The sequence below is a fragment of the Bos grunniens genome, chromosome 9 (genome assembly GCF_055505025.1).
Source record: "Bos grunniens cultivar Pamir isolate PY7600 chromosome 9, Bosgru_T2T1.0, whole genome shotgun sequence".
In the NCBI taxonomy this organism is placed as follows: domain Eukaryota; kingdom Metazoa; phylum Chordata; class Mammalia; order Artiodactyla; family Bovidae; genus Bos; species Bos grunniens.
Window position 1 is genome coordinate 82,348,944 of NC_141173.1, and position 13,487 is coordinate 82,362,430.

The following is a 13,487-nucleotide window of genomic DNA, read 5'->3' on the forward strand; positions in this document are numbered from 1 at the left end:
CCATAGCTCTGCCTTGACTGGGAGGGGAGGAAGCACTGGAAAAAGCACAAGCCCAGGAGTGTGAGCCTCAGTGAGCTGCAGAAGACTGAGAAAAACCAAACCAGCAAGCGCAAAAGGGGACTGTTGACCGGGAGCCAGGCTCCCAGAGGTGTCACCTGAAAGCAGCCTATAAGGACCCCACTGCCTCCCGCGCCTGTACGGAGTGGAAGCAGGGGGCTTACACAGCTCAGGGCCCCCCAGACCGGGCCAAAGCACCTCGACGAGATGGTCACTCAGCTTAACATCTATGAGGCAAGGGGAGGGAAAGGAAATATCTTTACGGAGTCTGAAATCCTCCCCATGCCTCCCCGACCCACCTCTTACACGGTGTTTTTAAATATGAACATTTAGGAAGAAACAGACAAAGGTCGCCAAGCAAGCAAAATAGGTATGTGCATCCGGAGAGGGAAGTGCAAGGCCCAGGCCTGGTTCTCAAGCTGAGATGGGACGGAATGTTTCAGGAAGACTGTTAATGAACTCTAGGTAGCACGTTGGGGGAGGTGGGGGAGGGGTGGAGCGCAGACTTGAAATCCAGACAAGAGCCTCTGGTATTAGGATAAGATTTTCTAGTCATTAAAGTCAGTGGCAGGGATACTCCTTTGTGACAGCTGGAAACATATCCCCCTCCTCCCTCCCAACAAAGCTGCGACTATCCCCCTTGACGCCCTTTGGGGTGTGTTTCTATAGCTGACAGTGGCAATCTTTCCCAACTTACCTACCTAATTATCGGCCAGGTCTATGGTCCTAACACGGTGACTATTCTAGGGAAGAGAAAAGCCCAATTCCTTCCCAGGAAGTGTGTGAGAGCAAAGGCTCACGCTGAGAAAAGAAAACAAGAAAAGCTCACGAGTCACAGGGGTGATGGGAAGCCAGATTCCTGAGTTCAAATCTCTGGACGGAACCTTGAAAGTTACACAGTGTTATCAGGAAAGGATGCTCAAGACTTGAGTGGATGGTTTTGTCCTAAAACAACAGTCTCTAAATTAAAAAAATTAAAAAGGACTGAAAGTACAGAAAACAATGTGTCAGCAAAGGGCTGCTGGGGTCAAATTAGAGAGGACTCTTGTTTCTCTCTGAATATCTGTACTTTCTAAGTTTTCATAATTTTGACTACCTACGCTGGGTTTAGAGCAAACCAGGTGGAGAAACGGGAGGTCTATTTCAGGCCGAGGGAAGACCATGTGAAAGCAGAGAGGCCTGAAGCAGGACAGGGCAGTGTGGATCCCGCGGTCTAGTTTGGCTGGAAGGTGGGTGTGGGCGTAAGAAGAGGAGCAGGAGACTGGCCTATAAAGGAGGCAATGCCGCTGTGAACACACTGGGGGCGGAGGGATGGAGCTGGTGTGCCAGGCAGAGGAACCTGGGGGCCAGAGAAAGGGAAGATGTTGCACGGAAACGGACAGACTGCTGTGCACAAAAAAGTGAAAAGTGATGACTGACTCCCCCCTTAGGGATAATGTATAGCACACGTAACAGTACTGTTTGCAAAACCTAAATAGTTCCTTTTTCTTCTCCACAAGGAAGTCCTGAGACCTAATCTGATTAACTGAATAGACACAAACATAACTGGAAGTTTTAAAAGACAATTTACAGCTTTTTCCCCCCAAACATTTTCAATGGATGAACATCCAGAACTCACCTGACCATAAATTGTGGACACAGTCAAGGGATAAAAAAGTAAAACAGCTGCAACCACACCAATGCTCACTCCCCTCCCTCCAGGAGCAGAGGGCTGCCCACCTCTGCGGCCACCTGCCTTATTTATGGGACAGAGTTACTACCCAGTGCTTGTGTGAGAACTTTCTCTTTGCCTTCCACAGCACATCCCATAAATTCAGAGAATGCCAAGGCAATTTCACCCAGAAACACTTGGTTAGAAATATAAAAATATGTATCCCTATTCCTTTAAGATGACCCCGGTTTCTCATTTTGTCTTTGTAAGGGGATAGATATTTCCTCCCATTTCCAATTTAAAAGGAAACGAGGTTGGAGACACAAGGCGGTAACTTTTGCAAGTTACTGCACTGCCTTTTCTGAAAGGGGGAAAGGAATGTTGAGGAAATGGGGGAGAAAGCTTAAAAAGGGTGGAACACTAACAAACAGGGCCTCCTCTCCTTTTCACCTTAAGTCTTTTCTCTCCCCCATTCACAGCTTTAGGTCCTTTGTTTGTTTAACAAACCATTACAATCATAGCTGGTTCAATGGGGAGGAATGTGAACCTCTCTAAGTAGCTGTCCTGGCAATCCACATGTGTGGTCCATCCCCAGCCCAACCCGGGCGGGGCTTCAGTGTGCTGGTCTGTGCTCCTGTTGCCCCGGGGGCCAGGCACCTTCCTTACAATAAGGCCCAATTTCCCGCCACATGCTTGCTGCTCCTTCCCAGTAGCCTAGAGCGATGCCTCACTGCCCTCCCTGCCTGCCGAGCGAACTGCCCCATCCAGGCTGCCTGGGCTTTGTCCCACTCAGCTGCAGAGACACACAGGGCCTAGGCTGTTCTCCACCTCTGTCTTCGGCCCATGGACTCACCACCTAATACTTGGCAGTCATATTCCAGGATCTAGCTGGTTATCATACAGTCTATTGCACCATGACCAGAAGATATAATGGCAAGACCTCACCTCCCCGCCCCCGCCCCACCAACTAATTAGAACTGCCTTTCTCAGTTCCCGGTAGATATGTTAGCCATGTTGGGGCGGATTTCAATTTCTCGGCCAATAAATAAAAAATTATTTAGTAAGACAATTCTATTTCAAACAGAACCAAAATAACCTTTAGTAAAACAATATTACATTTCAGTTGAATTCAAAGTCCTCTTATGCTCCTTTGTCTACTAATGTCCATCTAACAGCCCTGTGAGATAGGCTAGAAAGACATCTTTATCCCCACTTAATAGGTGAGGAAACTGAGGTCCAGAGACTAAAGTTCTTTGTGCATAGGTACTAAGAAAAAGATATGACAGGGAATGTACTAGACCAAGCGAAGTACCCAATGCACAGGGTTAACTTCCCTTCACGTCATGACTGCTGACAACACGGTGACAAGAGGCCTAACCCGGGTGTTTTGAACTAAGCGGAACATTCCCCACTTCCACCTTGCCGTTGCCCCCGGCTAAGCTGTCTACACAGCCTCTGACTCTGGCAGTAGCTTTTACAGCAGTATTTCCCAACAAAGCCTAGGAAGCTGGAGCTGGAGTCCCTAGGGCAACTTGTACGTGACTAGCATCTTTCTTAGGCTTATCAGTCAACATCTTCCACAGATGGGAGGCAACCTTTACACCTCTTCTTATGTACACAAGTCGGGAGTAGAGATAGGGCAGCTTTAAAGCTTTTGAACTGATGGGTTGACAGCAGAAAATTCCAGAGATTTGCAGGTATTATCAGGGCTGTGGGTGGGGGACAACAGAGGATATGAGAAGTTGCTAATTGCAGGATCTGATTCCCTGAAACACAGAGGATCCTAATGCTTTGTAAAAAGAAAAGGTTAAAACAATGCCATTCTAAGGTACTTCACAGTTTGAGGGGGAAAGGTATTTAGCCTTTTTGAAGTGCCTTGAACCTCCTGCACATCCTTGACTTATTTGACTATGTGCTTCCAAGCAGTTACTAATACACAGTCTCAGATAGAAATAATTTTTAAAAGCAATCATGGCTTGCGTACCTACTCGGTGACAGGAAACGTCAGCTCCAAGGCAGTCAGGGAGTCCTCTCAGAAGGTTTGAGGCCTCAAACCTGTAAGAAGAGATCTTGCACACCTTCAGTGAGTGAAGCGAGAAAAACACCCCCCACAGCCGCCGCCATGAGGCAACTTGAGCTTGCTTACTTCAAAAGCACACATGAGTGCGCACACACAACTGTGAATGTACAGAGGACATTTTCCACTGCTTTTTAGGTATTTTAATAGATGATAGATCAATTTCAAATTTTAAAATCCTAGGGTATAATACTTCAATAGACCCACCACCCTTAATTTTAAAATGTCGCAGATACACCACATGGTAAAAGTCTTAAACATTGAGATTATTTGTTATATTTAAAAGGGGTGCTAAAGTTCATAATATTGTAACATAAAAGATTTTCAATATCTCATATAATCTTGCCCAAGAAGATTTTTAAGTATTTATGTTATAATCTTGTCCTACTTGTAAGTGGATTAGAAAAACCCTGATGTTTCTCCCTGCTTTTTGCAAGTAGAGAAAACACATGAAATTGCTTACATAAAATATTCAAAAGAGCACTCAGAGGAAATGGCATTTTTTTTAAACCAACAGTATTAGAATACCATAAAACAGGTATGCAAATCCATGCAATAACAGAGCCTAAAGCAAATTATGAATTGAAAAGAGTCAGCAACAACCAATAGGTACTCATTTTCAACAAAAGCTTCATATAAAAAGCTTCCTATCTTCATACAGATTTATCAAATGTGCAGGGTGAAAAGGCTGAAGTCTGCAATTTGCATACATGATTCAGTGGTTACCAAACCCGACTACGTTAGAATTACCGGGGCAATCTTTTAGAAATACACACTCCCAGGCCACAGCACAAACTAAACACAGGCTCACAGCACCTCTGGGGCCCCGGGAACTTAGGCTTCCGTGAAGTCTCCAGAAAAAGTCTACAGCCAGCTTCACACCACGGTCCCTGGTGAGCACTGGGAAACAGGTATCTCTGTTCCCCAATTAATTATAAAAGTCGGCTTCTTCCAGCCAAGACTATTCCAGCCAGTTGATACTCTTAGGGGCAAAGCTTTTTGGGATTTTCTTTACCAGTACAAAGGTAAACCTATTACGTAACAGCCAATTATATCTCACCTACGGGATTTATTCACTGGGTTGCCTGTTTTCTTAATTTGATCAAAAAGGCAATGTCCATTTATTATGAGCAACCTCCTTATAAGTTACAAATGGAAAAATGAGGGCCATTTTCAGACAACAAAAGTCTAAAAATAAGCCACCACAATTTAGGGAAAAAGCTAGAGGCGAGTAGGTTCTCTGAATCATCCAGAGTATTTGTTTCAAATGTATTCCTTGCTTTGCATGTATAAACATGTCACAAATCATCTTCATGGTCCATCTCTCATCTCAAAATGCTCAGCATTTATTGTGGTGGTTTAATTGGGTGGTCTCCAAAGGCCTATATTAATTATTTTAAGAGCTTGAAAACAACATGAAAGCAAGAGAGCAGAATTCTTCTGGATGATTCCTCCTTTGCTCCTACCCATCTCACCCACGGACAATGCCAATTTATGAATTCAGAGAGGCAGGGGCTCTCTCTGGCTTCACTAGAAAGGGCGCCCATGACACGAAGTACGCAAACCAGGCAGCGGAGTAGCTTAGCTGCATTGTCAAAATATTCAAATTATCACTAAAAGAAAGCGATTCCTTTCTGAATTCAACAATGCCCCCCGGCCTCCGAGGGCTCACACAGGAGCTTATTCTTAAGCTGTTCAATGTAAGCAGCACCAGTGAAAGCGGAGAACTCTGGCAGGGAGGAGATCAAGTCCCTCGGCCTTTCCCCCCTGCCATCTCAGACCGGGTCTAATGCTTAAATAGTTAACAATGCAACAGAGAACCCGAAAGCATGCGTTGCCCCGGGGAAAAACCATGTGCAGTCTACAACAATTTAATAAAGCGCAGCGGAGACAGGAAAAATATCACGTAGACATTTGACAGTACACCACTTGCAGGCTGGTTCTCACGTCTGAATTTTAGATGTCAAAAATCAGAGAAAAAGCTTCTAATAGGTGGGTTCTATTTAAAATAAAAGAATACAGTTTTTTTTAATGAACCGGTAACATAAAATATTTCTAAGTATACTCATTTCTGAGCTCCAGAGAAGCAGGAAAAATCACATTTTTCTAGAAAATGGGATGGATGCACAGTAAACAGATCATGTATGGTGAATTGTCTTAAATAAAGGGGAGATATTCAGGGGGAAGTGATTTGTTTATTCAGCAATGACAAAAACTAAAGTTTCCTGAATCTAGAGCGTTCGGATTTCTAGAATGCATTTTTGGCTGTCACAGTCTGTTTTTCTAGGCATTAGCTGCTGAGGGCTGCATTTGAGAAACACGGCTTCTTCTCTGTTAATGAACTGGTTTAGCTGCCTGCTGAGCATTCACTGAAACCCGAATTGAACAAAGGGATTTCCCTCCAGTTTCAGCTCATTCACTTCAAGCTACTCCCGATTTCACTTAAGTAAATTCTTCAAACTGACTTTTTTTTTTCAAATGATTTGAGTGGGAAAGAGCCGGGCAAGCCCTGACACCAGGAGGCCTGTCCGGGCTTTCAGCGAGAGTCCTCTGGCTGGAGGATGTGCAAGCCTTGTTTTCGAAAAGCCTCTCAGATAAGTTCTTCCCTGCGCCGCACCTCCCCGACCCCACCCCCCACACCAAGGACTATAATTCCTGATGGAAAGGAGCCCACCCGATTTGGTAGATTCTAGACAAGTAAATCTTACTTCAGTGAGCTGATCACTGCAACTGAGATTATATTTCTGGAGTGGAGGCTGTAAACTGGATATTTGTATTCATCTCACAACAACTGAGTCATTCTGAAGATGACCCCGAGGCCCATGCTGTGAAAGGGTAACTGGGAGTGTGAACAGATCCGTGAGCCTGGGACCTGGCCCCCTACCTTCTGCCACAATCCCTGAGGGGTCAGTCACAGCCCAGGGTTTCAGCTACTTCTTGGGGTCTTCAGTCCTGAACCATCTACTATCTATCTTCTTCAACTATCAATCTATCTACTACTGTCTTCAGCCATCAATTTCTTTCACATTTCAGACGAATCCACGTAACTTCCTCCTGCATCTCTCAGCTTAGATACTGTCAGTGGCCCCGGAGGCCCCCTGTTCTGAAGCGGGGCTCCACACAGCTCACCCTCCAGCATCACCCATTTTAGCTACTGGCACTGCTACGTAATAAGAGCTAACATTTAGTGGATGCTCAGCAGGTCATGGCCGTTTTTTTTCATGTCTTTAGTTAATGCTCCAAACAGCCAAATGAGTAGGGAGCATTAACCCCACCTTACTTATGGGGAAACTGAGGCTGAGGAGCTACGTCAGTCGGCCTATGGTGGCTCGGTCAGTGAGCAGCTGAGCTGAGCTCTGCATCCCAAGCATGGGCTTTGAGAGTCCATGTTAGTAACAGGCCACTCTCTTCACCATGTTGCTTTCTGGCTGCTCCCAAGTCAGAAACCCTGGAGGCATACTAGATTTTTCTCACTGACTAAGCTGCACAGTCTTCAGGCTTATTGTCTCTCAGCTGTGTTTCCTTCTCTTCATTTCCATAGTTACCAGTGTTTGGGTGGTGTTTTGCCTTCGTGACAGAGTCCAAATCAGTGCAGCAGGACAACTCTGGAATTTTACTTTGTTTGTCCTCCCAACAGTTTTCCTGTCTAGCTCATTTAAAACAGGTGCAGGCTTTGTAATTCCTTGCGTTTTAGCCCAGATGACGGCAGAAGCAGTCTATCCTTCTTAACGTCTAAACCCAGTGAGGAGGTTCTGCCCAACTTCAGAGTTGGGAGGAAGTTAAGAGGGTGAGAAAAAGATACTCTCCCCCTAAATGAAGGGGTGGGGGGCCTTGCACAGCTCTGTCCCTAAGGCAGGACAGAAGCTTCCAGAGGACAGTGGCGCCCGTGCTCAGGGAGCCCAGGCCTGGGGCAAGAGCGTAGGGCTTCAAAAGACCACTCAGTTACTCTCATCATACCCCAGCTACTCTCATCATACACCAAAGGCCAGCCCTCACCCACCAGGGGCCATGGAAACCTTCAGGCTCTAGGACACATGCCATGGGAGAAAGGGAGACACCGAAGAATGACTGCAATGAAATTTCTCTCTAGGTTGACGGAATGATGAACACAAAAGGGAGTGCACTTTCTGCATGCTTGACACGCGAGGGGAGTGAGAGTCAGACTTATGAGGGCGCCTACAGTGCAACGCCCTCAGGGTCATGCGCATCTGTGCTACAGACTAGCTTCCACTGCTACAACGCGGAGCCAGGTTATTTCTCAAAAAAATGCTATCCTTCTGCTGCAGAGGCGAAGGGACTCTGCAGAGGTGCTGGGGTCTGTGCTTTGGTCCCGGGGCTGATAGAGAAGGAAGGAAGGAAGGAAATAAGGGCAGATGTTAGGAGTTTACTCGCAAGATTAACGCCTCTGATTCCTATGCAAATACCTAAAGAGGGAGAGGCAGAGAAAGTTATCTTTAAGGCCTTTATCTTAAACTCTGAATTGCTTAAAAACTAAAGGAGAAAACATAAGTCTACCAGGGATTAGAAAGTGAGAGGCTGATGCTGCTAGACTTCTTGAGGCCCAGGACAGCCCTGCTTCCGAGCCTGGACATTCCCCCCAGACCAGCCCACTGGGACAGAGTGGGATGTTGGTTCCCAGAAGATAGAAGTGAGGGTGTGCTGGAAACTGAGGTGTCAGAGAGGAAAAACCACATAAATGTGACAAATCTGTTGATTCAAAGACATTGCGGTAATCGTAGGTCCTTGTGGCACCAAATGTCTACAGGGATTTGGACCCTGAGGTCAGTCACGTCCTCAAAACAAATTCCACTTAAATCCTGTGGCTGAACATCTGAGACTTCAGATGAGGCTCATAAAGTCCCTGATGAAAACCAGAAAGGATTCTAGATAAGCCGAGATGTATCAGCCAGGATGCTGAGATTAGAACTTTTAGAACAGGGAGCTCTGGTTGGCCGAATGTCAGATGTACAAGGATCACCAAACAGGGGACCCCATCTTCCTGGTGCACAAGTACCCACTAAGTCTGCCTGGCATGAGGGGCACATCCATAGGGCAGACAGACCTTGGACAGAAGGAGCCATCTAGGGAGCACATGCCCCATCACAGAGGCTGGGTGGCCAAGCCAGTCCCCACTCTCTGCTTTGGTTAGTAGGAAAATGAGTATTTTTTATTAAATGGTACCCAAGAAGAGAACCCATAAATGGGGAGCTTGGAAGTTGGGGTGGGTTGAGCAAGCAGATAGACGTTTGGAAAACCAGAGCACGGGGCCATTCAGCTCTCACAAGGGTCTGGCCTCTGTTGACCTCGCTTCCCTTCTCACACAGGAAGAGGGGTGAGGGAATATTGGAGGGGCAGTCAACAAACCCAGGCCCAGCCCCAAACCCTCACCACCCACTTTCCAATCGGTGGCACCCCAAAACTGAGCGGGGATGAGGGTACGTGGCAGAATGGGGGCCCAGCCCACTACTGGCCAAAACTCAATTTTCATGGGGCTGCCTTCAAACAACTACCAGCCTGGCAAATAAAGAGCTCATAAGTAAAGGGACATTTCTACATACTGGAGACCGAGATCCCTACGGACTCCTCAGTCTTTCTGTTCTCAGACTGGCCCCCCTTCATCCCTTCATTCTAGTCACAATGCTGCTGTCAGAGCGATTCTTCTAACATGCAAATACGCTCCCGTCACTTGGCCATTTGGAATTGTTCAGTGGTCCCATTAATTTCTGTCAGTTGCAACCAAGAGTCCTGACTGATGCACTGCAAGTTTTTAATCAGGACAGCAATACGCTCAGGCTCAAGTTATAGAAAGAGACCTCAGACAGCAGACGGACAGAGTAGCTTCCGAGTGTATCCAATCTATACATTCAAATCAGTAAAACAGTAATTCCTTGGGAAGAAACACAGCCAACAATTTTGTTAAAAAAACTGCACACAAAAAGACTAACTGCAGTAATTGAACACTGAAGCTTCTCTGTAAAACTGGGTGTTCACAGGGAGCTCTAAATCTCTCCTGAGTCGGAACTTGCAACACTTTTGCGTACTTTAAGTTGAATATACAGGGCAAACTGGAACCATTTTAGGAAAACAACAAAAGATGATGATCACCCTAATGTGGTTCTAATTTACATGCTGGTTGTAAGTGTGTGTGTTTTTATGAATCACTTTTAATTCCTGTGCTCAAACAAAAAGGAAAAAATTACCTTGGTAATGCCACATAATGGATCAATTAAGTTATTCCCCAAATAAAGTACACTTTGTTATAGTATAAACACACATAACTGCTAGCTCTATTTTAAACACACTGATAGAGAAATGTGCTTTATTTATTCGTTTTAACAATAATATTTAATACTCTCCTATATTATGCCCCTGACCTCAGCTCCCCTCAGGCCTTGACTACTTTCTTTTTGGGGAGTCAAGAAAGTGAAAAAAATAAAAAATAAAAAGTTAATACTATTTCTTAGACAGCAACTTTCCTTACCTAAACGTGGTGTATGACGATGAGTTTTCCTCTCCCTTATTCTTTTACTAAAAGCATACTCTACCTAATACAGGTTGTGGTTCCTACAGTTAGTTAAAAAACATGAACCAAATGATAGTATTTCTAGACAGTCTAGGAACGATGGATTGGTGGGTGCAGAAAAGACTGGCTATGGAATCAGATGGCTCTGGGTCCAAACTCTGGCTCTGCTACTTGCCAGGTATGTAACCTCAGGCAAGTTCCCTAACTTCTCTTTATGCTGACATCTCTCTACCTGGCAGAGCTGTTACGAGATGATGCGTTACAGATGCACACACAGAGACACAGTGACTGGGGCAGAGTCTGAAGTTTATGTACAAAGTAGATGTGCCCTGTTAATAAGCATCATGAGTGCTTTTACACACTGGATATGCTCACAATTAGGAAATATTAATAATCTGTGTCAGGATACAATACGTCTTAACAGCAAGAATGTAAGGTTTTGATTCAGTTCAATAATCTTTCTTTGATTTGGACCACCATGACACAATTCTTTTCTAACATGTTCTTGTAAAAGAAATTTCTAATTATTTCTCTCCTGCTTCAAAGTTTTGTATGTCATGTAGTCTAAAGACTTCTAAATTCTTAAGCAGCATATTATTATTAGCTGGGCTTTTAACGGCAATGTCACGTTTAACTGGAGAAAACAATTACAACTGGACCTAGCATGAACTGGTCTTACACATATCATGAAGCTACACAAATGACATATAGAAGCGATTCTGGCAACTTTAGATTTTGCTAGAATTTTTTTTTTGAATGTGTGGGTGGGGAAGTGGACTAATTTCAATTAGAACCATTTGGAGAACAGGAACTTTAACACACATATCTAATATTCTCTTGACTTTGGCCTTTCACTTGGAGCAGCTGTGGGCAGCCTTTCTAGAAGTCAGTCCCAAGAGTAAAATGAAATTGGAAGTGGTTTATCTAGTTTAAGAGAAAAAAAAAAAAAACCTTAAGTATAAAATGGGATATAAGGAAACTTACAAAGAAGATTGGAATTAAAAAAAATATGGCATATTTACAGTCAAGGACACTTTGCAAAAAAATCTGTGGAGAGAGGCCAACAGTTACGGTTAAGCAATACTGTTAGCAGCAGAGCTGCAAACAGGAGGAGGGCTCCTTAAGGGTGAAGAAGGCAACGGGCTTAAACAGAGAACTAATACATTTTACAGGAGAAAAACAACCAGAATGTTGGATATGAAATTTAAGGCTCGAACTAGGTGTCATTATTTTGAAATGGGTGTTTAAAACAAACCATAATCTCCACATGTATGGTGGAGAAAAATAAAAACTTCCGATAAATATCACAGATCCCGTCAACCATGAGTTCCCACAAATTTAGGTTACCGCCACTGGATTTAGCAGCATACTTATTTCATAATTTTAGGAAATTTGGACAGAATATATGCAAACTGAAAAATCACCTCATGTTACGACGCTGGAGCATGATTTAGAAACTGAGTTGAAACGTATGCAACATTCTAAATATGATTCTAAATGGAAGATAATCCTCCCCCAAGTTCCCCTAGTATTAATCTGTTTTTATCTGAAAACATCTTTTTAAATGTCAGGGAGGGAGGTCACAAGTTTCTAATAAAGAAGTCATGATCAATAAAAGTCAGCTGTATAAAGCCCCTTATTTCTAAAGTTACATGAATAAACATTAATGACAGTTCTTAGCATGTTCTCTTGATTTTTCTAAAGAGTGAAAAACAGGCTTTTGTATTCCCCAACCCTCTTTTTTCCTTCAAGGCCTACAGTTCCTCCAATGAGAAATCTCAGACAGCGAGTGTTTTCTGGGACATCAGCCCCTCTACTGCGGAAGGCTGTGGCGTGTGCTCTAAAGTAGGAGAATAAGAACACAGACTCACGCTGGCCATGGCACGCAGCCTGAGCAGAAGTCAGACAGTGTCGTGGGGATACACTTACCTTTCTAAGCTTGGGGTCCAGAGGAGTTTCAGATGTGACCTGAAATAGAGGCCACACCAGATGTGAGAGCAATCCTAGAAGAGGAGGAAAAAAAAAAAATCAAAAGGTTAAACAAAGAAAAGCATTGAGGGAAGTCACACTGAATACTGTGGAAGGAGACATTCACACTCAGGACGCAAGTTCAGGAACGCCAGGATCAAACACTGTCTGTCTGTATACCATCATGTCATATTCCAACCTTCCAGAGACACATCTCTGAGCTCTTACAGAATTTTTAGTTTGAGAGACGCAACACGGTGACGTGAGGAGCCACAGCCATGGTGCCAGAAGGCCCACGGTTCAGACCCAGGTGTCACCTGGAGCCACTAGAAACCTCTCACCACCTGTGGAACAGCTCTCTGCCTCGGCTTCTCACCTTAATATGGAGATGATCACCATACCTACAGCCCAGGGGCCTTCTGAGGATTAAAGGAGTCAGAGTGAAGTGCTGAACACTGCACCCAGGAAGCAAGCTGTACTGGTATATTTGCAGTTCTTTTCCAGAGACCTTAACTCAAGTGAGAATGTCTCAGAGCTTCAGGAAGCAATCAGATGATATTCAGAACCTTTTCTAAAAGGGTCAACTAAGAACACTATCCTCTAGGGAAAGGGAGTGTGGACCCACCGGAGCAGGGCGTGAAGGGGCAAGAGGGGAAGACAAAGTCAAAGAGCCAGGAAAGACCATTAAAAGGCAAAAAACAAACAGCCAAACAAAAAAACAAAACAAAACAAAAACCTAAGACCAAAAGGAACCTTTGCTGAACTCCATTTTTTTTTTTTTCTTCAAAGACAAGGTTACTACTCAGAGGAGAGGCCTGAAGGACAGAACTTGCTGACAATAAGTGTACCTGTCTTTCTTGTCATTCAACCTAACCCACAAGGAGGATGTCTCCTTTCAATGACTAGGTAAGCCCCTAATAGGTCTGCTTTGTTTGTTAGATGGATGAAAACCATCTGAGAGGGAGGATCTGGTATCTTTCTGCTAGGAAGTTTGCTGATGGAGGTAGACACACACAAAAACATAAAGATCCCCAAACTTATTTTGAGGGCTTGACTCTTACTAAATTACCTGACATTCTTCTTCCTGTATATGACAACAGACTTCAGGCCTAAGAAAAGGGCTCTTTTTATAAAGGATCATGCAGTTGACATTAACTGGTTCTATAAACACAGCAAGAACACAACTTTTAACTGCAGTCACCCCCTGGGGC

At 44.3% G+C, this 13,487-nt stretch overlaps 1 protein-coding gene across 32 annotated transcripts in view; it reads right to left on the bottom strand.

The window, feature by feature from the left end:
- Positions 1 to 13,487, bottom strand: part of PLAGL1 (PLAG1 like zinc finger 1) — a 97,343-nt gene that overhangs the window by 18,013 nt on the left and 65,843 nt on the right. For 19 of the 32 annotated variants that reach the window (XM_086318161.1, XM_086318160.1, XM_086318159.1 and 16 more), the window contains 2 exons: positions 12,238 to 12,311; positions 3,693 to 3,763 (listed from right to left, as the gene is read on the bottom strand). The gene's annotated coding sequence lies outside the window, so the exon portion shown is untranslated. Of the gene's footprint in view, positions 1 to 3,692; positions 3,787 to 12,237; positions 12,312 to 13,487 lie in introns of all 32 variants that reach the window. The other 13 variants (XM_086318186.1, XM_086318182.1, XM_086318183.1 and 10 more) reach the window with 3 other exon arrangements.